The sequence below is a fragment of the Bombina bombina genome, chromosome 12 (assembly GCF_027579735.1).
Source record: "Bombina bombina isolate aBomBom1 chromosome 12, aBomBom1.pri, whole genome shotgun sequence".
Taxonomy (NCBI): domain Eukaryota; kingdom Metazoa; phylum Chordata; class Amphibia; order Anura; family Bombinatoridae; genus Bombina; species Bombina bombina.
In genome coordinates this window covers 23,051,498-23,078,342 of record NC_069510.1, presented here as the reverse complement: position 1 = coordinate 23,078,342, position 26,845 = coordinate 23,051,498, and the positions used below count along the sequence as shown (strand labels likewise).

The 26,845-nt window shown below is 38.6% G+C and overlaps 1 protein-coding gene across 3 annotated transcripts in view; it reads left to right on the top strand.

Annotated features, from left to right (window-relative positions):
• Positions 1-9,464: 9,464 nt before the first annotated feature.
• BRD3 (bromodomain containing 3) overlaps positions 9,465-26,845 on the top strand; it is a 128,156-nt gene continuing 110,775 nt past the window's right edge. For 2 of the 3 annotated variants that reach the window (XM_053695623.1, XM_053695621.1), the window contains exons 1-2: positions 9,465-11,124; positions 26,652-26,799. The gene's annotated coding sequence lies outside the window, so the exon portion shown is untranslated. The remainder of the gene's footprint in view (positions 11,125-26,651; positions 26,800-26,845) is intronic. The other variant, XM_053695622.1, reaches the window with a different exon arrangement.

Sequence of the window (26,845 nt, the reverse complement as noted above, 5' to 3'; positions counted from 1 at the left end):
TTATTAGGTTTGTAATGCTGTTTAGCAAATGTTTTTGTTCATTTAACTTAGTTTAATTATATATTCTGTGTTGTGTCATTATTTTATTAGGTTTATAATGCTGTTTAGCATTTAAAGTCTTCATTTCAAAGCTTTAAAAATAATGTATTAGGTGTTACTTATGACAATTTTGAGAGGGGCCTGGAACCTATCTCCCTCACTTCCCATTGACTTACATTATAAACTGGGTTTCAATTTACAACCATTCCTTCTGGAACCTAACCCCGGCGTAAACTGAGGGCTAGGCTACCAGTATTGCCTTATCTTTCCATTTATGAAAGATAAGAATTCTTATACACAAAATGCAAGAGTTAATACGTTTATTATTAGGCACAGCACTATTGTAAGGAAAGAGGAGGATTATATTGTGCTTGGAAAAAGTAAAAAAAAAAGACACTTTGAGAACTGTATTAATCCAGTATTCTACTTTTAACCATAATTGCTTTATTTTCGGGCAATCCCATAACATATGGATTAAGTCTGCACCTAACAGTTGACATTTAGGGCATTTATTAAAATCTAAGTTGTACCAATTATAGCCCTTGTGCGGGGTGTAATATGTCATATATAAAAGTTTAAGATAAGATTCTCTCCGAGAAGCTGATAATGTGGTTTCACGTACCCTATTAATAGAATATTTTATTTCATAAGTATGGAGATTTGTTAGTAAAGGGTTGCCACTTATTAAAAATGTAGGTTGTTATCTTCTCCTCTACTTCCTGCTAACAATCTGTACCAGGGAGAAATAGAACAGAGACCGTGTCGAACCAATTTAACCCAGGAATCTAATTTTGCCCAATTCCAGTTCCAACCATGTAGAGTGGTAAATTTGGAAATATAGTATCTAATCTGAAGATAAGCAAAAAAATCCTTGTTATCTAAAGAGTACTGTTCTTTCATGGCAGAAAAGGATTTAACTGCATATAGGTTAAAATCCACAAATTGTGCCACCTTAAAAAGCCCCAAACTGGCCAAATTTTTAAATATCTTAGGCCTAGATTTGGAGTTTGGCGGTAGATGGGCTGTTAACGCTACGCGGGCTTTTTTCTGGCCGCACCATAAAATTAACTCTGGTATCGAGAGTTCAAAAAAATGCTGCGTTAGGCTCCAAAAAAGGAGCGTAGAGCATTTTTACCGCAAATGCAACTCTCGATACCAGAGTTGCTTACGGACGCGGCCAGCCTCAAAAACGTGCTCGTGCACGATTCTCCCATAGGAAACAATGGGGCTGTTTGAGCTGAAAAAAAACCTAACACCTGCAAAAAAGCAGCGTTCAGCTCCTAACGCAGCCCCATTGTTTCCTATGGGGAAACACTTCCTACGTCTGCACCTAACACCCTAACATGTACCCCGAGTCTAAACACCCCTACCCTTACACTTATTAACCCCTAATCTGCCGCCCCCGCTATCGCTGACCCCTGCATTATATTATTAACCCCTAATCTTCCGCTCCGTAAACCGCCGCAACTTACATTATCCCTATGTACCCCTAATCTGCTGCCCCTAACACCGCCGACCCCTATATTATATTTATTAACCCCTAACCTGCCCCCCACAACGTCGCCGCCAGCTACCTACAATAATTAACCCCTAATCTGCCGACCGCAAAGCGCCGCCACCTACGTTATCCTTATGAACCCCTAATCTGCTGCCCCTAACACCGCCGACCCCTATATTATATTTATTAACCCCTAATCTGCCCCCCTCAACGTCGCAGACACCTGCCTACACTTATTAACCCCTAATCTGCCGAGCGGACCTGAGCGCTACTATAATAAAGTTATTAACCCCTAATCCGCCTCACTAACCCTATCATAAATAGTATTAACCCCTAATCTGCCCTCCCTAACATCGCCGACACCTAACTTCAATTATTAACCCCTAATCTGACGACCGGAGCTCATCACTACTATAATAAATGTATTAACCCCTAAAGCTAAGTCTAACCCTAACACTAACACCCCCCTAAGTTAAATATAATTTAAATCTAATGAAATTAATTATCTCTTATTAAATAAATTATTCCTATTTAAAGCTAAATACTTACCTGTAAAATAAATCCTAATATAGCTACAATATAAATTATAATTACATTGTAGCTATTTTAGGATTAATATTTATTTTACAGGCAACTTTGTAATTATTTTAACCAGGTACAATAGCTATTAAATAGTTAAGAACTATTTAATAGTTACCTAGTTAAAATAATTACAAAATTACCTGTAAAATAAGTCCTAACCTAAGTTATAATTAAACCTAACACTATCCTATCAATAAATTAATTAAATAAAATACCTACAATTACCTACAATAAAACCTAACACTACACTATCAATAAATACATTAAATACAATTTCTACAAATAACTACAATTACATAAACTAACTAAAGTACAAAAAATAAAAAAGAACTAAGTTACAAAAAATAAAAAAATATTTACAAACATAAGAAAAATATTACAACAATTTTAAACTAATTACACCTACTCTAAGCCCCCTAATAAAATAACAAAGACCCCCAAAATAAAAAAATGCCCTACCCTATTCTAAATTAATAGAGTTAAAAGCTCTTTTACCTTACCAGCCCTGAACAGGGCCCTTTGCGGGGCATGCCCCAAGAAAATCAGCTCTTTTGCCTGTAAAAAAAAACATACAATACCCCCCCCCCAACATTACAACCCACCACCCACATACCCCTTATCTAACCCAAACCCCCCTTAAATAAACCTAACACTAAGCCCCTGAAGATCTTCCTACCTTGTCTTCACCTCAACAGGTATCACCGATCCGTCCTGGCATCCGGTGCTGAAGAGGTCCAGAAGAGGCTCCAAAGTCTTCCTCCTATCCGGCAAGAAGAGGACATCCGGACCGGCAAACATCTTCATCCAAGCTGCATCTTCGATCTTCTTCCATCCGGTGCGGAACGGGTCCATGTTGAAGCATCCGACGCGGATCCATCCTCTTCTTCCGGCATCTCCCGACGAATGACGGTTCCTTTAAGGGACGTCATCCAAGATGGCGTCCCTCGAATTCCGATTGGCTGATAGGATTCTATCAGCCAATCGGAATTAAGGTAGGAATATTCTGATTGGCTGATGGAATCAGCCAATCAGATTCAAGTTCAATCCGATTGGCTGATCCAATCAGCCAATCAGATTGAGCTCGCATTCTATTGGCTGATCAGAACAGCCAATAGAATGCGAGCTCAATCTGATTGGCTGATTGGATCAGCCAATCGGATTGAACTTGATGCTGATTGGCTGATTCCATCAGCCAATCAGAATATTCCTACCTTAATTCCGATTGGCTGATAGAATCCTATCAGCCAATCGGAATTCGAGGGACGCCATCTTGGATGACGTCCCTTAAAGGAACCGTCATTCGTCGGGAGACGCCGGAAGAAGAGGATGGATCCGCGTCGGATGCTTCAACATGGACCCGTTCCGCACCGGATGGAAGAAGATCGAAGATGCAGCTTGGATGAAGATGTTTGCCGGTCCGGATGTCCTCTTCTTGCCAGATAGGAGGAAGACTTTGGAGCCTCTTCTGGACCTCTTCAGCACCGGATGCCAGGACGGATCGGTGATACCTGTTGAGGTGAAGACAAGGTAGGAAGATCTTCAGGGGCTTAGTGTTAGGTTTATTTAAGGGGGGTTTGGGTTAGATTAGGGGTATGTGGGTGGTGGGTTGTAATGTTGGGGGGGGGTATTGTATGTTTTTTTTTACAGGCAAAAGAGCTGATTTTCTTGGGGCATGCCCCGCAAAGGGCCCTGTTCAGGGCTGGTAAGGTAAAAGAGCTTTTAACTCTATTAATTTAGAATAGGGTAGGGCATTTTTTTATTTTGGGGGTCTTTGTTATTTTATTAGGGGGCTTAGAGTAGGTGTAATTAGTTTAAAATTGTTGTAATATTTTTCTTATGTTTGTAAATATTTTTTTATTTTTTGTAACTTAGTTCTTTTTTATTTTTTGTACTTTAGTTAGTTTATGTAATTGTAGTTATTTGTAGAAATTGTATTTAATTTATTTATTGATAGTGTAGTGTTAGGTTTTATTGTAGGTAATTGTAGGTATTTTATTTAATTAATTTATTGATAGGGTAGTGTTAGGTTTAATTATAACTTAGGTTAGGACTTATTTTACAGGTAATTTTGTTATTATTTTAACTAGGTAACTATTAAATAGTTCTTAACTATTTAATAGCTATTGTACCTGGTTAAAATAATTACAAAGTTGCCTGTAAAATAAATATTAATCCTAAAATAGCTACAATGTAATTATAATTTATATTGTAGCTATATTAGGGTTTATTTTACAGGTAAGTATTTAGATTTAAATAGGAATAATTTATTTAATAAGAGTTAATTAATTTCGTTAGATTTAAATTATATTTAACTTAGGGGGGTGTTAGTGTTAGGGTTAGACTTAGCTTTAGGGGTTAATACATTTATTAGAATAGCGGCGAGATTCGTTCGGCAGATTAGGGGTTAATAATTGAAGTTAGGTGTCGCCGATGTTAGGGAGGGCAGATTAGGGGTTAATACTATTTATGATAGGGTTAGTGAGGCGGATTAGGGGTTAATAACTTTATTATAGTAGCGCTAAGGTCCGCTCGGCAGATTAGGGGTTAATAAGTGTAGGCAGGTGTCGGCGACGTTGAGGGGGGCAGATTAGGGGTTAATAAATATAATACAGGGGTCGGCGGTGTTAGGGGCAGCAGATTAGGGGTACATAAGTATAACGTAGGTGGCGGTCGGCAGATTAGGGGTTAAAAAAAATTAATTGAGTGTCGGCGATGTGGGGGGACCTCGGTTTAGGGGTACATAGGTAGTTTATGGGTGTTAGTGTACTTTAGGGTACAGTAGTTAAGAGCTTTATAAACCGGCGTTAGCCCAGAAAGCTCTTAACTCCTGCTTTTTTCCTGCGGCTGCAGTTTTGTCGTTAGAGCTCTAACGCTCACTTCAGAAACGACTCTAAATACCGGAGTTAGAAAGATCCCATTGAAAAGATAGGATACGCAAATGGCGTAGGGGGATCTGCGGTATGGAAAAGTCGCGGCTGAAAAGTGAGCGTTAGACCCTATTTTGAGTGACTCCAAATACCGGCGGTAGCCTAAAACCAGCGTTAGGAGCCTCTAACGCTGGTTTTCACGGCTAACGCCGAACTCTAAATCTAGGCCTTAGTTTGAATTCCTGGAGTAAATTCGGGATTCCCCATGGTGGTCTGATGAATGGAAATTGCATGATTAAAGGGTCAGTAAACCTAAAAAATAATGTTATATAATTCTGCACAAAGTGCAGAATTATATAACATTATATTAGTGCAACTTTTATATTATATAACATCTCCGGTATTTTTAATAAAAATAAGAGGGTTTTCCAGACCCGCCCTCTGTGCTCTACTGAGCGGGTCTGATTTTTCTTCAGAGCGCATCGGGCCAGCTGTTTAGTCACAGCCCGGCCTGACCGCGCAATAACATTCAATGCAGCTCGCTCCTGCTCTGTCTAACAGCAGGAGCGAGCTGCATTGAATGTTATTGAGCGGTCGGGCCGGGCTCTGACTAAACAGCTGGCCCGATGCGCTCTGAAGAAAAACCAGACCCGCTCAGTAGAGCACAGAGGGCGGGTCTGGAAAACCCTCTTATTTTTATTAAAAATACCGGAGATGTTATATAATATAAAACTTGCACTAATATAATGTTATATAATTCTGCACTATGTGCCGAATTATATAACATTATTTTTTAGGTTTACTGGCCCTTTAAGGCCCAGTTTTGCTACTACCTTCTGCCAAGCAAGCAATAGATTATATATCAAAGCTAAATTTTTAACTGATCTGGGAATTGGTTTTAAGATTACAGTGGAGGAGGGCTATGGGTGAGTATGGATATAGAATATTTTCTTAAAGATCAAGCTGGGAGAAGTAGTACGAAGCCCCAAGCCAACCTACACAAAAATTTGCCAGGGAGACCAAATTATAAAATTCCAAGTCGGGCGGTGCCAAACCACCATGTTCTTTTCCCAAAAATAATCTTTTCAGAGCAATTTTAGCATTTTCCCTTTGTCATAAAAAGTATGATAATGATGAGTAACAATTACGGAGATTTGTTTTTTTAAGAATTATAGGGATATTCTGAATTACATATAAAATTTTAGGGAAAGAAATAATTTTAAACAGAGCAATCCTTCCTGAAATGTTTAATGGCAAATTGTGCCAATGGAGCAGATCTTCCTTGACCTTCGAAAATATTTTTGTAATATTTAAAGTGTACCAAGTACTTGGATCTCGTGAAATCTTAATACCCAGGTATGTAAATGAGTGTGTGGCAGTTTTAAATGGTAGATCTACAGTAAATCGCTGATGTTCCTTGAGCCAAAAGATTTAAGATTTTAATGTGTTTACTTTATAACCAGAGAAGCGGAACTAAACAGTTCTACCTTAAGTAGAAGTTGCAGAATGTTCTGTGAAAGGTTAGAGATATAAACTAAGAGATCATCAGCATAGAGAGCAATTTTTACCTCTTTTCTATCGATTTTAATGCCTTCAACCCTCTGACGGATCGCTATGGCTAAAGATTCTATAGCTATAATAATTAAAAGAGGTGAGAGCAGACAACCCTGTCTAGTCCCTCACCTAAGAATTATATTCTCAGTTAACTGGCCATTAATTAATAAAGCTGTCTTAGAAGTTGTTACAAACTGCTGTTTGTAACTGGCCCTTTAAATGAAAAATTGCCCTGCTTCCCTGGATTTTGGAGAAGCCAATTTGCCAGCCTCCTTCCACATGACTATGGCCCCTGGAAGATTGTGCCCCTGAGGACATATTGACTTTTGTTGGGTGTGTGTGGCCCTTTAAGAACCATCTGGGGACATATTGTGACTTTGATTAACAATGCCCCTTTAAGACTATGTCCCCAGACCTGTGAAATGACTTGTCCCTGGCTTTCTCCCACTTGGTTCAGTTTCATTGTGTGCCATTAAGAGTTAAATTTTGTTCAGCTTCAAGAAACCTATTCTAAATACAAGTCTGCTGGGATTAGCTCTAATTAGGTTTAGTGATCAACTTTCCCATTGTCTAATCAGACTAGTATTGATAAGGTGGACTGCATTGTTTTATTGTGTGTAATGTTATCTGCTGAAGTAAATGTTGTGGCCTGTCAAAGGGAGTGTCTCTCTATCTAATATCAAATGTGTGATGGGGGATTTTATGCCTCCCCCTGAGAGTGTCCTGTTTGCATGTAACCTGAATAAAAGCAGGCTGTGTGCTCCAGCACATCAGACCTATTTCTGTCCCTCTAACTTGCAGCTTTGACTCATGTTTGTAGGGGACAGCTTCAGCTAATATCACTACAGGGATTGCTGACTATGGTGCTGATGATTCTTTGGTGAGCGCTAGGAGCATCCTTTTCTACGGTCCAACTTCCAGCCAGCCTGGAGGCAACCGTAACATTTGGCGGCAGCGGTGGGATTGGCGTCCTAGCGCAAGGAGCAGCACCACAACAGCACTGGTATCGTAGGAAAGTTATTGAGGGCAACGCTAGCCACTGCACAGCGTCCCTACCTACAGCAGCATGGAGCTGACAAGATACTGGTCAGAACCCTGTGAAGAGCACCTCAACCTGATCCGTCGCTATGAGGGCGCGGATTTCGTTCCAGAGGTAAAGAGGTGGCTAGTCCGATATGGTCCAGACCCTGCGCAGGAGGTAGTCAGTCGCCTCATCCGGGAATTGGCTACTGAGAACGAAGCAGCACGAGCCTTTGAGCGCCAACTGTGGAGTTTGAGGGTATGGACACCTGGTCTCTCTCCCCAGCCGCAGCATGTTCCACAGGGAGAGGAGAGCAGCGACCTCCCTCCCCAGCGGCTGTATACTGTGCAGAGGGAAGAGACAACCAGTCTCCTTCCCCAACCAGAGATACCAGAGGCAGCAGGCCTCATAGACTGGTCCTGGGAGGACCCCCAGCAGGCAGGTGGAGATGGGACCGCAGTCTCTCTACCGGCCCTACAGGGATGCTGGGCAGGCGGCCCAGATCCCCAGCGACAGACCCAGCTACAGGGAGGGGAGAGCATCGACCTCCCTCCCCAGCCGGAGTGTGCCTTCCAGGGAGAGGAGACAACCGGTCTCTCTCCCCAGCCACAGCATGTTCCACGGGAAGCGGAGAGCATCGACCTCCCTTCCCAACGGCCACCGGAGTATCAGGAGGAGGAGGTAAGCCAATCTCCCCCTCCCCAGCTAACTCCTAACTTGGGCCCAGGGTTAACAGTGGAGATGTTAACCCCCTCTGACCCCCACGTTCCCTTTGCCACCGGGCAGGACTATGCCCCAATTCCCCCAGCAGAAGAGCTGGCATCAGGACAGAGCGCTGCTGGCCTCTGCCCTACAGACCCCCTTGTTACAGGACTGGCCTGCAAACCCCTCACCCCAGCAGAAGCGCTGGCACCAGGGCAGAGTGCCGCTGGCCTCTGCCCCCCAAGTACCATCAGCTATTTGCCCAGCTGCGCCAGGAAGGCCGAGGATGCTGCACTTTCATCCTGCAACCTGGAACTTACAGGCCAGTACTACGTATTGTGGGGGGGCTACTTTGCTGCTAGCGATTATTTGTGGGTGGGTTGCGAGACTAACTTGGGCACTGACCGGCAGAAGGTCAGGTGCCTGGTTAGTCTCCCTCCAAAAGGGGAGATATGTTACAAACTGCTGTTTGTAACTGGCCCTTTAAATGAAAAATTGCCCTGCTTCCCTGGATTTTGGAGAAGCCTATTTGCCAGCCTCCTTCCACATGACTATGGCCCCTGGAAGATTGTGCCCCTGAGGACATATTGACTTTTGTTGGGTGTGTGTGGCCCTTTAAGAACCATCTGGGGACATATTGTGACTTTGATTAACAATGCCCCTTTAAGACTATGTCCCCAGACCTGTGAAATGACTTGTCCCTGGCTTTCTCCCACTTGGTTCAGTTTCATTGTGTGCCATTAAGAGTTAAATTTTGTTCAGCTTCAAGAAACCTATTCTAAATACAAGTCTGCTGGGATTAGCTCTAATTAGGTTTAGTGATCAACTTTCCCATTGTCTAATCAGACTAGTATTGATAAGGTGGACTGCATTGTTTTATTGTGTGTAATGTTATCTGCTGAAGTAAATGTTGTGGCCTGTCAAAGGGAGTGTCTCTCTATCTAATATCAAATGTGTGATGGGGGATTTTATGCCTCCCCCTGAGAGTGTCCTGTTTGCATGTAACCTGAATAAAAGCAGGCTGTGTGCTCCAGCACATCAGACCTATTTCTGTCCCTCTAACTTGCAGCTTTGACTCATGTTTGTAGGGGACAGCTTCAGCTATAATCACTACAGGGATTGCTATGCTCTATATACTTCCTTAGCAGTAGGTCCAGGGTGCAGAGCAGACGGCGAGATACCAGCCCAGCAGCGGTGGTTCATAGAGTCTGCATTACTGATGGTGGCTACGCAGCAGTTAGAGTGTCTACGGTGCTGCTGCTCCTTTGGGGAGCGCTAGGAGCATCCTTTTCTAAGGTCCAACTTCCAGCCAGCCTGGAGGCAACCGTAACAGAAGTATTATAAATATTCTTTACCAAATATAAAAAGAGCCCTTGTAGACCAAATTTCTGCAAAGAAGAAAATATGTGATCATGTTGCACCGAGTTGAACGCCTTCTCTGCATCCAATGATACCACAGCCATGTCCTCGTAGTTTTTAAGAGTGGTAGACATAGTTTCTTTTGAAAGACAGTAATCTATTGTGAGAAATAGTTCTCTAATCTTAGCAGAAGCATTCCTGCCTTTAAGAAAACCAACCTGATCTGAATGCATTATTTGGCTTAAGGGACTTTGCAGTCTCTTAGCAAAAATAGTAGGCAAAATTTTGTAATCAGAATTTAATAGAGCTATTGGTCTATAAGAACCCATTTCAAAAGGGTTTTTACCTTTCTTTAAGATCAGAGTAGTCCAGGATGCAGAGAAGGAGCTCGAACATGGTGCTTTATTTATAAAATTGTGATTAAACAGATTCTTGAGATAGAGAATAATAATAGGTTTTAACAATTTTTAAAATTCATTGGGGAGTAATTCTGGTCCTGGAGTTTTATGTAAAGATATGGAATCTATACTGTCCAAAATTTGTTTGTCAGTAATAGGGGCGTTAATTTTTTTTTTACTGGTGGATTAATTTATCCACCAATCAGCAAGAACAACCCAGGTTGTTCACCAAAAATGGTCCTGTATCTAAACTTACATTCTTGCATTTCAAATAAAGATACCAAGAGAATGAGGAAAATGTTATAATAGGAGTAAATTAGAAAGTTGCTTAAAATTTCATGCTCTATCTGAATCACAGAAGAAAAAAATTTGGGTTTAGTGTCCCTTTTATATTCAGGCTATTTTGTACTTATAACGTTTCTTATCACTCTTTGTATTTAATAATTTACCAGCCTATTTTTTTTTTTTACCCAACACTTTTATATTAGTAAAACTAACGTAAAGTGATCCATCATTCTTAATTTAATTAAAATATTAAAATTAAACTGCTTTTTAACACAGTAACAATATACATACACTCTATTGATGACTTAATGTGACGAAATAACGTAGCATTACTGTAAATATAACACTGCAATGTACCAGGTTATTGGAGGTACAGCAGCCATTGAGCTCATTCATACGAGGCCTAGCAAAAAGAGAAGTGCACAGGGCCTGTCCTCCAAGTAAGGGCTGTAGCCCCTCTTATTCCCCTGCCCTTGACCCTTCCCCACCTCACACTCGCTCTATAGTGGGTAAGACACCTATTCTCCAAAAAACAAAGGTCACAACAGCCCCCCTAGACCGTGAATCACTCCCCACCCTGCTCAATTTTCTTTTCAATAAGAAGTAGGCGACTAGGAGGGAGAGTATGTGCTTCTGGGAGGTGTAGTTTTTCCTCGCTTTGGCATCCTTGCTTGGCCACCTCCCTCTAGACTACAAGTCCCAGCACTCCTCGCGCCGCGCATGTCTAAGGCTCTGGTTGAACCTCCTCTATTATGCTGCTGGGCTGAGGGATAATAAGCAGCGGAGGGTCCGTACCTTACGGGAGCCGCTACGGGAAACGTAATTTATTTATATTTCTCTTTCGCTTTGTGTTGTTGGGCTGCGGCTTTGCGGTGGGTGGGTATAGGTGGGCAGCGAGGAAACGTCCCCTTCCTCCCCCTGCGGTGTGCGCGGATACAATGTAACAAAGCGAGCGCCTGCCGCGATACATTGTATCAGTGAGCGCCCCAGAGTAAAGCAGGGGGAGGGAACGGACTCAATGCACCCGGGACTCCCGCCGCCTCTGTAGTGTGTGCTCAGCCCGGGGAGAGGGGACGTTTTTTTCCTCTCTGCCCGCCATCTTTTGAGTAGGGAGGGGGAGGAGAGGCGGGAGGTAGAGCTGTATCCCCCGCCTGGCTGGGAGAGGGGGATTGGGGGAGCCCTGTAGTGACACTCAGTGACAGCAGAAGTGCTACAACTTTATCAACTTTCTGTGCTGCACTAAGGGGAGCTGGGAACTCAATACAACCTCTTTATAGTGAAGTCATGGAGTGTTTAGCTGTCTCATTTACTGACCATTAGTTTGTATGATACATTGTGGGTTTGTGTTACAACAGTAATGATGGATATGGATTTGCTTGTTTTAGTTGGGACCATCAATATTTTCTATATTGTTTGAAATGTTGGTAGGTAATGGTGATGTAGTTTAGTTTTTTATTTTAGAACAGGCAGGTGATATTATTTTTGAGACCATTGCTGCTGATGCATCATACATATTTGTTTATATATTTGTCTAGGTATACATTTTGGTATGTCTATATTGTGTCTTATTGAAAACCCTGGTTATGTGGAAAATATTTGGTGAAACTGAAGTATTTGTAGCAAGGTTTATTTATCACATCAATTCTACAATTATATTTTGTGTGTATATGTATATATATATATATATATATATATATATACACTATTCTGCTTAAATTGAGCCACCTAAAACTTTTATATCTATACATTAAGACATCCTTGTCCTAAATATGCTTGTTGGCTCATGTATTGTATCCTTGTGTCTGTAATGTTTGTAAAGCCTGGTTATATTTATAGGCTTGGAGAATGTTATAGATCTGGTACAACATTGTAATAAACTTTGCATCTAGATTTTTTTTTTTTCCCCTCTCCATTGACACTTTGGTTGCCTAAGATAATCGCAAGACCTTATTTCTCCATCTCTGCTGGAAATGAATGTGTGTATGTGTATGTATGTATGTATGTGTGTATATATATATATATATATATATATATATATATATATATATATATATATATATATATATATATATATATATTCATTCCCTGGTCATAGAACATCAGAATATTCTTTAATATTAGAGGTGAGAGCATTCCTAGTTGGACAACTTTTCATGGGGACGCTGAATTAGTCTTGACTTAGATAATTATATAGTAAGCTGTTGAACAAAGGATCACCTACTCAGTAATCTTGACAGCTAAATGTTTATCCACTGAGAATTATAGGACAATTTCTAAGGATATATAGTACAGTTTTGAAACTACTTGGTTTTGTATGAAGTGCAAAGCTTCTACCCAGGAATTATTGATTATGAAGGGGAAGAGGTTTTTGTGTTTAAAGGGAAAGTCTGCTCCAGAGTTGTTGTTGTTGTTTAAAAAGATAATCCCTTTAGTACTCATTCCCCAGTTTTGCATAACTAACACTGTTATAATACACTTTTTACCTCAGTAATTACTTTGTATCTAAGCCTCTGCAGACTGCCTCCTTATTTCTGTTGTTTTGACAGACGTGCAGTTTAGCCAATCAGTGCTGTCTCATAAATAACTCCACAGGACTGCGCATAATGTAATATATATGGCACAAATGAACTGGCGCTGTCTAGCTGTGAAAAGCCGTCCAAGTTCACCGAGATGAGAAGCTGCTTTCAAGGGATTAAAATTAGCATATGAGCCTACCTAGGTTTAGTTTTCAATGAAGAATACCAAGAGAACAAAGCAAATTTGATGATAAAAGAAAATTGGAAAGTTGTTAAAAATTGCATGCCCTATGTGAAACATGAACGTTTAATTCAGACTATACTGTCCCTTTAAATTTTGGGATTTGGATGCTATTGCTCAGTTCGTAGATCACATCATGATATGCAAAGTATACTTCTTAATAAAACCTTGTTCTGGAGTCTCATCTCTTTATTATGAACTTGTAAAATAATATTCTTCATTTTATATTTTTTGTTTCATTTTTGGTCCAGACTTATTGTGTGGCAGCTGTTTTCTTATAACTCTGGTGTCAGTCTGTACTTCAATAGGTTAGTTCTTTAGACCCAATAAATTGAAAACATGTACATAGCAGTTTACCTGAAGAGTTTTTGAAATAAACAGATGTTTGAGATTACGTAGGAATAATTTTACGTTTTTGCTATTGCAATAAGAGACAGGCTACACTCTCTGCTGTTTAATGGAAGGTTGACAAAAGTATATTAAAGGCACAGTGTATTAAAAAACAAATGAAGCATTATGTAAAGAGACTAATACATTATTTTTATTTATAATCATGTATAGTCAAATATTTTACTTCTCTGTTTACACCTTAAAGGGACAGTTTACTCAAAAAATGACTCCCCTTTAATTTGTTCCCAATAATTCACTTTACCTGCTGGAGTGTATTAAATTGTTTACAAGTATTTCCATTAGCCTTATAATGGCATTTGAAATAGTTTATTTAGCCTGTGGTATCCCCACCCATCCTGAACGTTTTTGGTCTCGAGGCCAAGCTGTGTTAACACAGCCAGTAGAAGAAATTACACTCCCAGTGGGTTATAGAAGAGATAAGGTAATAAAATGTTATTTTTCCATTGTTCTCTAATAGTATTGGTGATTGGTTTATGGACAGATATAAGATAAAGAAGCAGGTGATATGTACACAATGTGATAAAGTAATGAGATCTGATTATACCTAAAAGCTCAACCCATTTTATTAGGATGTGGCTTCAAAACACAAAATCAGCTAATTAATATACACAAATAAGCCTTAAAAAGCAAATCTCATACATTTTATACTCTGCAACTGGAAAAAACAGTAATTGGAAACACATTAAGGGAAAAACTATTTTATAGTATACTGCCCCTTTAACATACACTTTTCCCTGTGCCTACCTACGTATATGCCCTTCATAAAGCATTTTGAAATTAGTTTAGTGTGAAAATGAGAAATTAATTCTACAGTGTGCTTTTTGGAAAGAGGTAAAAGCTATTACACTGCATTACTAAAAAAAAAAAAAAATCCATGTCTAAAAGCCATTCAGAATGAGGAGGTATAGAATGAATTTATAGAAGTGTAAAGAAAAATCAAAATAAACTCAAACTGTAGGATTTCTGTATCTTGGAGCTAGACATGTGCTGTTTAATGGGATATAAGAGCATTTTATTCTAAAGGCAAATATGATTTTGACTTATTATAGACCCCGCAAAGAATGTCTGATAGACATGTAGTCCATAGATGTTTCACTGCAAGGTTAGTGGGCCAGTTCAGGATGAATTTAGAACTGGAGCTGTATTGAAGAGGAGTTTGGTGCCACTGTTTTTTTATCTATGTAGTTTTGTTAAAGATCCAATGTATTTGCTTGTCTATAATCGATATATCATTTGTATCAGGGGTTAGAAAATGGTCATTTGCTGTGAGATTTGTGAAGTAACAGCAATACTTAATTTACATTTACTGATGTAGACACGTTAACCCCAGCACGAAAGGGTTAAAACAGTGAACAGATTTAACTTGACCACCTACATGGAGGAAATATATATATATAATCCCCCCCCCCCATTTCAAATTCTAAGCAACTAGCCAGGCCAAAATGTCATATGCCACTTCTGATCCCATCCATCACCTGCTCACACCTCACCCACTTCCCCACTCCCTCTTTGCATATGTTTAGCCATTGTGAGACAACTTACTGTGCAGCAATTGTAAATATTTTTTATTTATTTTACACCTTGGCAAATTAAAGGAGCAGGAAACCCAATTTTTTTTTTTTCTTCATTATTTGGATAGAACATACAATTTAAACAACTTTTCAGTTTACTCTTACTATCAAATTTGCCTCATTCTCTTGTTATCCTTTGCTGAAGGAGCAGCATTGCACTACTGACAGCTGAACACATCTAATAAGCCAATCGCAAGAGACAAATGTGGCACCAATCAGCAGCTAGCTCCCACTAGTGTAGGATATGTGCGTATTCTTTTTCAACAAAGAACAAATTTGACTTTTCTATCCCTTTAAGTCCTTTAATACAATTTTTACAAATATTTGCTGGCTATTTGACACTGTATAGATACTAGACGGCATCTATCTCCTCTACTCACTCCAGTTTAATTTACATACATACATACATAGTCTCCATAGGCTTCTTTTTAACAGATTAGTTCATTAGTCTCCATAGACTTCGTAACACTAGGTTAGTTTAATAGTCCTGGAGGGAGTATGTAGAGAGTCATATTAGTTAGTTAGCCATCCTTTTGGGAATGCAGTGTAAGCTAGGATTGGTATTCCTCTAAGGGAGGATAAATTCTGGTGTTTATTCAACCTGAGTTTTGTCATATGCAGGTTTATATCCCTGGAGTTCACATAACAGGCTTCCTAAATAAACAGGCTTTCTATTATAGAGGCAGAACACTCTTAAATATATTTCCCTCTAATATCTAGTTTGTGTTAATAAAAATAACCGATATAAATAGTTTTTCATTCTCAAAATATAATTTGTTTACGTTTGTAACACTATACTGTAAGCTCCAATGGGCTGAGACCTGCTGTTGTACTATAATTTTCTAACCACATTATTGATGTGATATTTGTAGTATATGTTTTTATTTAGACAGCAGGTTTCATATTCTTACAGAATTCTATAAACTTAAAGGGACACTGAACCCAAATTTTTTCTTTTCTGATTGATAGAGCATGCAATTTTAAGCAACTTTCTAATTTACACCTATTATTTTTCCTTCGTTCTCTTGCTATCTTTATTTGATAAAGAAGGCATCTAAGCTAAGGAGCTTAGATTTTGTTCAGAACACTGGACAGCACTTATTTATTGGTGGGTGAATTTATCCACCAATCGGCAAGAACATCCCAGGTTGTTCACCAACAATGGGCCAGCATCTAACCTTAGTCTATCTTTTCAAATAAAGATACCAAGAGAATGAATAAAATTTGATAATAGGAGCAAATTAAAAAATTGCTTAAAATTGCATGCTCTATTTGAATCACGAAAGAAAAAAATTGGGTTCAGTGTCCTTTTGAGTGCTAACAATGGCTCAGAGCCGTCGCTAGCACTCAACCACCTTTTTTGCAGTCTGGGGGCTCCTACCGACTCCCACCCCAGCGATCGGGCCTCCATAGTGTCAGGCATCACCGGGGCTTACTGTTACGTGCGCATACCTCCCAACATTTCAAAATTCAAAAGAGGGACCCCCCCGCGGCAAAAAATTTGAAATGTGGTGGGTGGGGCTTAAAAAAAATCATAAGATTAAAGTAATATAAAATTCTAAATAAAGTAATTTTAATAAACTTAGGCAGCAAATCAAACACAAGCTCAAACCACTGGTATGGCTATGTGAGCTATGTATTTAATTAGCCTTTGCAAAGGCAGTGCTAAATATTTTAATCTTAATTGGACATTTAATAATAAATTCTTTAAAACTGCTCTCTGCATTCCCCATTAATATTCTAGATTCTGGCCTTTAAAGTCAGCAAAAATGCACAGTAGCACACTACATAGCATACATACACACCCACACACACACATTACATAGCATGCACTTATACATTCAGCATACACTTATACATGCAGATACAGACACTACATAGTATACACTTATACATGCAGACACACACACACTACATAGCATACACTTATACATGCAGATGCACACACACTACATAGCATACACTTATACATGCAGATACACACACACTACATAGCATAAACTTATACATGCAGATACACACACACTACATAGCATACACTTATACATGCAGATACACACACATTACATAGCATACACTTATACATGCAGCATACACTTATACATGCAGATACAGACACTACATAGTATACACTTATACATGCAGACACACACACACTACATAGCATACACTTATACATGCAGATACACATACACACACTACATAGTTTACATTTATACATGCAGACACACTACATAGCATAAACTTATACACCCAGAGACAGAAGTTTTTTTCACTTTCTGCGATGAGATTTGTTTAGTGAATATTTTTCTGCATGTCATTTTTCAATAAAATAAAATTGTAAATTTGTCAGTTACACTAAAGCACCAGATCAATTGCAATGTGTTGGTTAACTGGAGAATAAAGCAATATTTAAAGTTGTATAATCTAGTGTAGTAGTTGAAAATTGCATTGCAAATTAGCTGCAGACAAAAAAAGTAATTGTAAAATGCCTCTTGAATTAATTTGTTTCCTTTTCTCATAGTCTAACATAGACATGTAGTAATAAAAAGGTGCATTGCTCATACGAACATCTTACATTCAGAGAAAAACAGCTTTGCAGACTGTAAAAAGCTAGGGAACGAGCTTGCAAAAATCTCAGAGCCAGACTACAATCAATGCACTGCTGCTTTGCAGCACTACTGCATATTTGATTGTTGACTTCAAGCAGCACTTTGCTCTGGATGCACTGTTAAGGAAAACTTATACAATGCAGCCAGAGAACAGCTCTGTTTAAAAAGAACAGTCTAATGTGGAGCAGCGCTGAAAAGTTAAAGTGCTAACAGTTCTTGTTCTTTCTGCAGACATGCTGCATTTTCTGCGATGACATCTCAGATCACTCTATGTTCTGCCTTGGGGCTTATACATACATACACACACACAGTTATGGATACAGATAGGCACACACTACATCATATATGGGTATCTGTAATTCATTGTATGGGGTCCTGGGGTTGGCAAGCACATTAGCTGGCAGTCTGCGGCTGCCACTGTTCATTACCCTGGTATTAGCACTGCTCATTGTATAAAACTGAAGGCATGCTAGTATTATCACCAGGGGTTAGACATCATCTCTACCAGAGGTTAGAAGTCACCATTACCTGAGGTCAGAGTGTATACAGCCTTCTTACTCCTGCTTAACCCACACACCATTCCTTTTCCACAGGGAACCTAACAGTATCTAATCCTGTGAGAGCAAAGCCAGCAGCTTCTGAGTATGGGCCCAATAAAATAAAAAAAAATTTAATGCATGGGGTGACAATCGGGACTGTCCCGCGACAATCGGGACTGTCCCGCGACAATCGGGACTGTCCCGCGACAATCGGGACTGTCCCGCGACAATCGGGACTGTCCCGCGACAATCGGGACTGTCCCGCGACAATCGGGACTGTCCCGCGACAATCGGGACTGTCCCGCGACAATCGGGACTGTTGAGGGGTATGCGTACGGTGATGTCACACGCAATGATGTGATGACGTCAACGCGCAACTTTATTTAAAATTGACAATACAAAGTATAGGGAAAGGGGCCATTCTGCTTAGAAGCCTGTATCTCAGACATCTAAGCAGCTACAGACCCCCAAGACCCACCGTTGGAAAGGTAGTCGCCTTGTGTGTGTGTGTGTGTGGGGGGGGGGGGAAATCTAAACTTTTTTTTTTTTTTTTTTTTTTGAAATAGTAAAAAACTGAATTTTTTTTTAATCCAGCTTAGCACTCAAAGGGTTAATCATTTAAAATTTGCATATTTCTTTTTTCATATTTAGTGTCTTCCAATTGCAACATAGATTTTAGTTTTGGTTTATAAACTGAATATAATTCAATCAATAATACAGTAAATATTTGTTTGGTATTTAAAAAAAAAACAACAAAAAACAGAAGTATTTGCACTTAGGTTTTATGTAGAATAATTGAAAAGCTATCATCTAAAAAAAATGTAGTTTTTGCCAAAGTATAATGCAGATACTGTACAAAGGGATTTGAAAAAAAAATCAATTTTGCCCACTTATTTTTGACTCAAAACATTGTTTTTCCTATACCTATGAACAAATGCTCATGCCCTGTTAACATTTTGATATTCTTTAAAGGGACAGTAGTCATAATTATGCATTTATGATTTAGACAGATTCCTTGTCTTGTTATCCATTGCTGAAAGGTTTATACAGGAAAGCTCATGATTGACAAAACAAAACCTAGGTTCTAGCTGCTGATTGGTGGCTTCATATATATCTGATTCTTATTGGCTCACCAATGTGTTCAGTTAGAAATCAGTAGTGCAGTGCTTGACAAATGTGTTTAAAAATTAGGAGCCAGTAAGAATATTTAAGTTAGGAGCCAGGGGTAAATTTTAGGAGCCAGTGGCTCCTAGGCTCCTGGGTTTGTCGAGCCCTGCAGTAGTGCATTGCTGCTCTTTCAACAAATGATACAAAGAGAGAGAGGACATTTTGATAAGACTTAAACTGAAAAGTAGTTTAAAATTGTATGTTCTACCTAAGTCATGAAAGATAATTATTTTTGGTTGCATATCCCTTTAACCAAACTTACACTATGGAACAGCCTAATATTTTCAGTACTTCACAAGGATGTGCGTACAGTATGTACCTCAAGGCTTGATAAATTCAATTTGACACAGCTTCACAACTTCTCTTCTGTAGGATGTGGTATTCTACTCAATGTAAAGGGTTAATACATTTAAATGGACACTAAACCCCCCCAAAATATTTCATGATTCAAGTAGAGAATACAATTTTTAAACATTCCAATGTACTTCTATTATCTAATTTGCTTCATTAATTAGATATCCTTTGTTGAAGAAATAACAATGCACATGGGCGAGCCAATCACACGAGGCATCTATGTGCAGCCACCAATCAGTAGCTACTGAGCCTATCTAGAAAAGCACAAATTAATTGCATAATTTAATATAAATTGATTTAATGATTATTTGTGCAACAGAGTTTGAAAATATTTTATATTGGCTAATTTTACTTAAAGGGATATCAAACCCACAATCTTTCTTTTATGATTCATATATAGCAGCAATTTTAAACAACTTTATTTACTTCTATTATAAGATTTTCTTCCTTCTCTCTGCTTTTTTTTTTTTTTTAAAGAAATGATGTATGCTTTGGAGCTGACCCATTTCTCTAGCACTATATGGCAGCAATTATTTCCTGTCATGTAAGTGCTTCTTAGGTGTCTTATCCCTTTAATATTAGCTTAAATGTTAGCTGGGTGGCCTGGGGAGAAGACGGCATTTTATACTAAAATCATTAGCCATTCAGAATATGAAGTAGTAGACTTTAGATTTATTTTAGTAGCCAGGCAAGTCATTTACATAGACATATGAGAATACTCCCAAAGCTTTGGAAAGCAAAAGTACAGTTTTACTGATTCATATTATTGGAAAAGTGTCCGATCACTCTGTACCTTTTTGAATCTTAGTGTTTGAGGTAGCAGATTTAGCATTTAGGAAACATTTAATCTAAACTCGCCAAGAACAAGTTTTTCCAGTATTCTAATCTTTGACTTGTCCTTCCTACACTTTTGTGCCCTATTACGTTTTTGTCTTTGCCTACTGTCCTCTAAGATGCTAAAATATGAATGGAAAACCTGTTTTTTTTTTTTTCCCCCTCTACATAAAAAGCACAATTGTGTGCTGAATAAATCCTTTTCTGTACATTCTTGCAGACTTCTCGCTTTATGCGTTGCAGTTTTGGGGGAGCAGTGTCTGTCAGCTAGTGAGCAAGTGTACAGCTGCATGAGTTTTGCATCAAACTGACTCTTGCTAAGTTTGATAGGTTTCTGTAATCTCAAGATAGTTTGCAAAATTATTTTATTCTTCCCAGGTATGGACAGTGGAGGTTCTAGACAAATTTTACTGGGGGTGTGTATATGTGTATATATATATATAGCGCACACATCCATTTATTTATATATATATATATATATATATATATATATATATATATATATATATATATATATATATATATATATATATATATATATATATATATATATATATATATATATATATATATATATATATATATATATATATATATATATAATTATTTTTTTTATATATATATGTACAAAACACGGAAGGGAACTGCACTCTCATACCGGACCGGGTACACATCCATGACCCTGCAACAAGCTCAGCCCTGCGTGCCACTGGCACTCACAGGAAGCTGTGCTGTCCCCAGAGCCACAAGCAGTTAACCCCAGACAGGTCTGGGTGCAAGAACCATAGGGAAAATTACAAAACAAATTAATACAACACACCGAGAAAACCCAGCACTCACTTACAAGCTCTCAGCTAAGATTTAAAAGCAAAAATGGGAAGGATAGTCACCGCATCTGGCCAAATGGGACAAGCTCAGGTACCACGTCAAGGTCCTCTCCAATACCTGAGACCCTAAAACAGCCACACAATGCAAGCTTTCAAATCCAAACAAACTGAAAACAAGGGAAGGGTGCACAGGAATATGTAACCACCCTAGACATATACAAAACACGGAAGGGAACTGCACTCTCATACTGGACCGGGTACACATACAATGACCCTGCAACATGCTCAGCCCTGGGTGCCACTGGCACTCACAGGAAGCTGTGCTGTCCCCAGAGCCACAAGCAGTTAACCCCAGACAGGTCTGGGTGCAAGAACCATAGGGAAAATTACAAAACAAATTAATACAACACACAGAGAAAACCCAGCACTCACTTACAAGCTCTCAGCTAAGATTTAAAAGCAAAAATGGAAAGGTTAGTCACCGCATCTGGCCAAATGGGACAAGCTCAGGTACCACGTCAAGTGCAGTTCCCTTCCGTGTTTTGTATATGTCTAGGGTGGTTACATATTCCTGTGCACCCTTCCCTTGTTTTCAGTTTGTTTGGATTTGAAAGCTTGTATTGTGTGGCTGTTTTAGGGTCTCAGGTATCGGAGAGGACCTTGACGTGGTACCTGAGCTTGTCCCATTTGGCCAGATGCGGTGACTAACCTTTCCAGTTTTGCTTTTAAATCTTAGCTGAGAGCTTGTAAGTGAGTGCTGGGTTTTCTCTGTGTGTTTTATATATATATATATATATATATATATATATATATATATATATATATATATATATATATATATATATATATATATATATATATATATATATATATATATATATATATATATATATATATATATATATATATATATACACACACACACTGAGTAGAAAAAAAATAAAAAAAGAAGTCTATGCACTTAACTAGTGCTACATAGTTCAGATAGCACATTCAATGAAAATTGTGTCAAATAATTATTTACATACATTAGAAAAATAAGGAAAACACTCCAGCAGTCATTATAGAGTTGTGGAGGTGAGAGGGCAGACTTGCATCTTTTCTGTTCTTGCAGTGTACAGGCTAGAGAGACGTCTGCAAAACAAACCAGTGACACTTCTGGAACTCTTGTTTGCAGCTGTAAGACGCCCCGCCCCCACAACAACCCGTGAACTGTAGCACATCTCTGAAAGGGGAGGGGGCACAAGTTTTACTTCACTTTGTTAACCCCACGCTTAGACTAGACAGTGTTTCAGGGACAGGGAAGCAGATAAATAGCCTTGATCTTGTCCAGTATTTTTCAGTCAGCTCTGGGGGGGCCTGAGCTGACATTTTTACAGGGGCACTGGCCCCTGTGTAGAACCGCTCCTGGGTATGGAGAAACTATGGGACACATAGACAAGGTGGCTGTCATTACAAATATATATAATGAATAATATAATTAATGTTATCACAGGAGAGAGTTATCCCAGTGCCCAATGACATTCTGAATTTTCTCCTCTTCAAGGAACATTTTTAAAGGGGCAGTGTACTCCAGATTTTTTTTTTTTTTTTTTTTCTTAAAAAGGTAATCCTTTATTACCCATTCCCTAAATTTGCATAACCAACCGTTATGTATGTGATTACCATTTATGTAAGCCTCTGCAGACTGCCTCCTTATTTCAGTTCTTCTGACAGACTTGCATTTTAGCCAATCAGTGCTGACTCATAAGTAACTCCACCCAAGTGAGCACAACTTTATCTATACAAGCATTGCATTTTATTAGCTATTTACAGCCCTACAATGAGATGAGGCGGCCTGCAGAGTCTTAGAAATCAGCATATAAGCCTTCGTAGGTTTAGCCTTTAACAATAAATACCAAGAGAACAAAGCAAATTTGATGATAGAAGTAAATTGGAAAGTTGATTAAAATTGCACGCCCTATCTGAATCATTAAAGTTTAATTTTGACTAGACTGTCCCTTTAAGAAGACCAGTTTCTTTCATGTTAGGTGGTAGTTTGAATGTGAACTGAAACAGAATCTGATTCTGTGAATACTGTTTCAAGGAGAGAAGAATATTTAGTCTTCTTGTGTCGTTTTGTTTTTTTAAACAGATTTCTGTAACACAGATTTAACACATTCTGGATCATGCCATTTGCCCAATTTGAAACCTCTACCTCGTGCTTCTTGGTGAAGTCTGCACTTCAATAAGTACTAGTGTGCCGCAGAGTCCGTGTGTCATTGCCCAGGTTGCTAAGGAGCAGCCGTCTGTTCATATTTTTAGTATCTGGTTGAAAAGAAATCACTTGTAAATGGCCTAGTGGTTGTATTGCAACATTTGTGAAAGTGACCTTGCCAGTTTTCTCAGAGACATTCTGATGTAGAAGGGACCTGTTAGAAATGTCTTGTATTTTATGCAAAACGCATCCTAGATAACGGCTTCTTAACCCCCAGAAAGGGTTTAACACAGGTGATTGGCAGGTAATGCAACAGCCACTTGATAAACCCACTAATGGTTTGCTGCTTACAGTTCATAAGTAATACTTTACATGTGTGTTTAACCTCTTTGCATGATGTGCACGGCCGGCTTTATAATTAGGTTTGACCATGTGGGACCCAGGTAGCTTTTGACAGGACCAGCATATATAGGAAGTGCATAATTTGGATGTTTTTAAAGCTAGATTAAAGGGACATGAAACCCAAATTAATTTTTTCATGATTCAGACAGAGCATGCAATTTTAAATAGCTTTCCAATTTATTTCTATTTTAATTTGTTTCATTCCCTTTTTATACTTAGTTTGAATAGTATACCTAGGTAGGCTCAGAAGCTGCTAATTGGTGACTGCTCATATTTACCTCTTGTCATTGGCTTTCAGTTAGCTCTTAGTAGCGCGTTACTGCTTCTTCAACAAAGGATACCAAGAGAATAAAGCTAATTAGATCATAAATCAACTTTCCATTCTCTTGGTATCCTTTATTCAAGGAGTAGCAATGCAATACTTGGAGCTAGCTGAACCCATCGATAAGCCAATGACAATAGACACATGTGCAGCTACTAATCAACAGTTAGATCCCAGCTACCTAAGTATCCCTTTCAGCAAAGGGTACCAAGAGAACAAAGCTAATTAGATAATAGAAGTAAAAAGTTGTTTTAACTTTTAAGCTGTAGTTGAATCATGAAATAATTTTTTTTAGGTTTCATGTTCCTTTAAATAAAATCAGTAGCGATGTGCATTTATTCATTATTTTACATTTGTTTGGGAAATAAATGCAAAAATGGCCGTGGTCTGTAGCATTCAAAGTATTTTGATACCTGGTTTATTAGAGTATAAAATACATCACACAAATATCTGTATTTGCACAAATATTGTGTGTTGTGCTGTGCTTTTACTCAAATAAAGTGTTGAATTTAGCCACTGGTCACTGCAATTTTTGACATTTGTGAGTGAAAAAAACACCTACTGGTGTTCCCAATATATAGCTCCTGGGGAGAACACAGAAGGTACAGCATTGTTGAAGAATAGTGCAAAGTTCTTTTGCTAGTGCACGGTGACTAACAGGGTCCTGCAAACCCCACATTAATCCAATGCGATAAATAGAAGTCCCAGCACTGTTTCATCAAGGTAAATCCTTTATTGAGTTTTAAAAGAAAGACGGCAGACAGCGACGTTGCGGGCCTACATAGCCCTTACTCATGCTGTGGTATACGGGTAACATACTCTTATTTATAGCACCTGTGCATAGGTAAATGAACCCTTTAATTGGCAAAGAAGCCATCTTTTTTACATTATACTGCCATCTAGTGGCCATGGTGATTAATACATTACAAACTTTGTATACTGTATACCTGTTAGATTACAATTTATATTAAAAACAATGATGCATAATATTAAGTAGAAGATAACATCTTATTATACAGTATTAAAATATTAAAAATAACAATATAGAAAAAAGGAACAATTAAAGAAATAAATGTAAATCATAATAATCTTTATTTAAAGCTACTGGATGCAGAGTCCCTAGCTTTTAAATCCACCAAACTTCTCTCTTTTTCAACATCAATTCCCTGTCCCCACCTCTCCTTCATTTTGGTATATGATCATTGATCTGGAAGCGCAATTGACTAACTGTATGCCCTGCGGTAGTAAAGTGTGCAGAAACTGGAAGGGTCATATCTTTGTTTCTAATACTTGATTTATGTGCGCTGATCCTGTCCTTAAGTGGGCGTATGGTCTCCCCCACATAACCATGCCCACACAGGCATTTAAGTAAATACACAACATACTCTGTATCACAGGTGTAATAACCATCAATTTCCCTTTTCTTGTTGTCATTGATCTGGGCTATGTGTCTACCCTTAATCTATCTCTCTATCTCTTTCTCTCTATCGCCTCCTTTTTATTATTATAATAGAGATGATCAAAATTATATTAATTTGAAATATTTTGACTGGTCAATATTTACCCTTTAACACTGTGAGGATGTTGTATTTTTTTGTCCGAATTTTTCTGGACTTTAGCGCCGAAGGACGAAATACAACGTCCTAACCGCTTGGCTTTCCTGAAGCCACTGGCGCTTCCCTGATGGGATCGCGGTCTGGAGGGCGTGCCTAGCATCAAAGGGACGGCCCCCCTGACGTGATCCCATCATTGAAATCTCATGATCACTTGCAGGATCACGAGATTTCAATTTGTTTACATCGGAACAGTTGTTCCGATGTAGACAAGTTAACCCCGGCACCAAAGGGTTAATATGCACATAGATGACAGCTCTTTGAATAGAAACATATTTACAATATAAATGTATTGGCAAAAATGCTTCTAGTAAAAGTTATCACTATTTACTGGTAAAAAAAATTTCTCTGCACGTGCATTTGAAGCATACCTAGATATTCTCAGTACACCAGCATTATAAATACTGCAGCTGCTCAGAGTGCCAGTGGGGCTTGTATCATTCCAGCAATTAACAAATTGAGTCGTTATTAGATGTAAAAGCACCTTACGCGCTCTGAGCAATTGCTGTGTTTAAAATGCTGGTGCACTTTTATTAGAAGCATTTTTGATAATACATTTATAGTACAAAAATGCTTCTATTCAAAACTGAAATGCTTCCATGTGGATTCCACTGATAGACTTGCTCGACACAGGGTTGCCGCAAACATTTAGTTTGTAAAAAAAAATAATGCAATATCTTCGAAGTGAAAAACACTTTGTACACACAAATATATAATACTATTTTTTTTTTGCACTGCAGTACCAAGGAAAGAGGCATATTTGTGCGGTTCCCGAAGAAGCAGAATCAAGAGTTGTTGAGGAATTGGTTGTTGCATGGTCTGATTTTATCCTGAGTAAGGAATGACAACACCAACCAAGATGGCTGCGCTCTGACCCCCAAAGAAAACGTAAGGGCATTTGCATATTTTTGTACTTTGTGTTGTGGTTTTTACA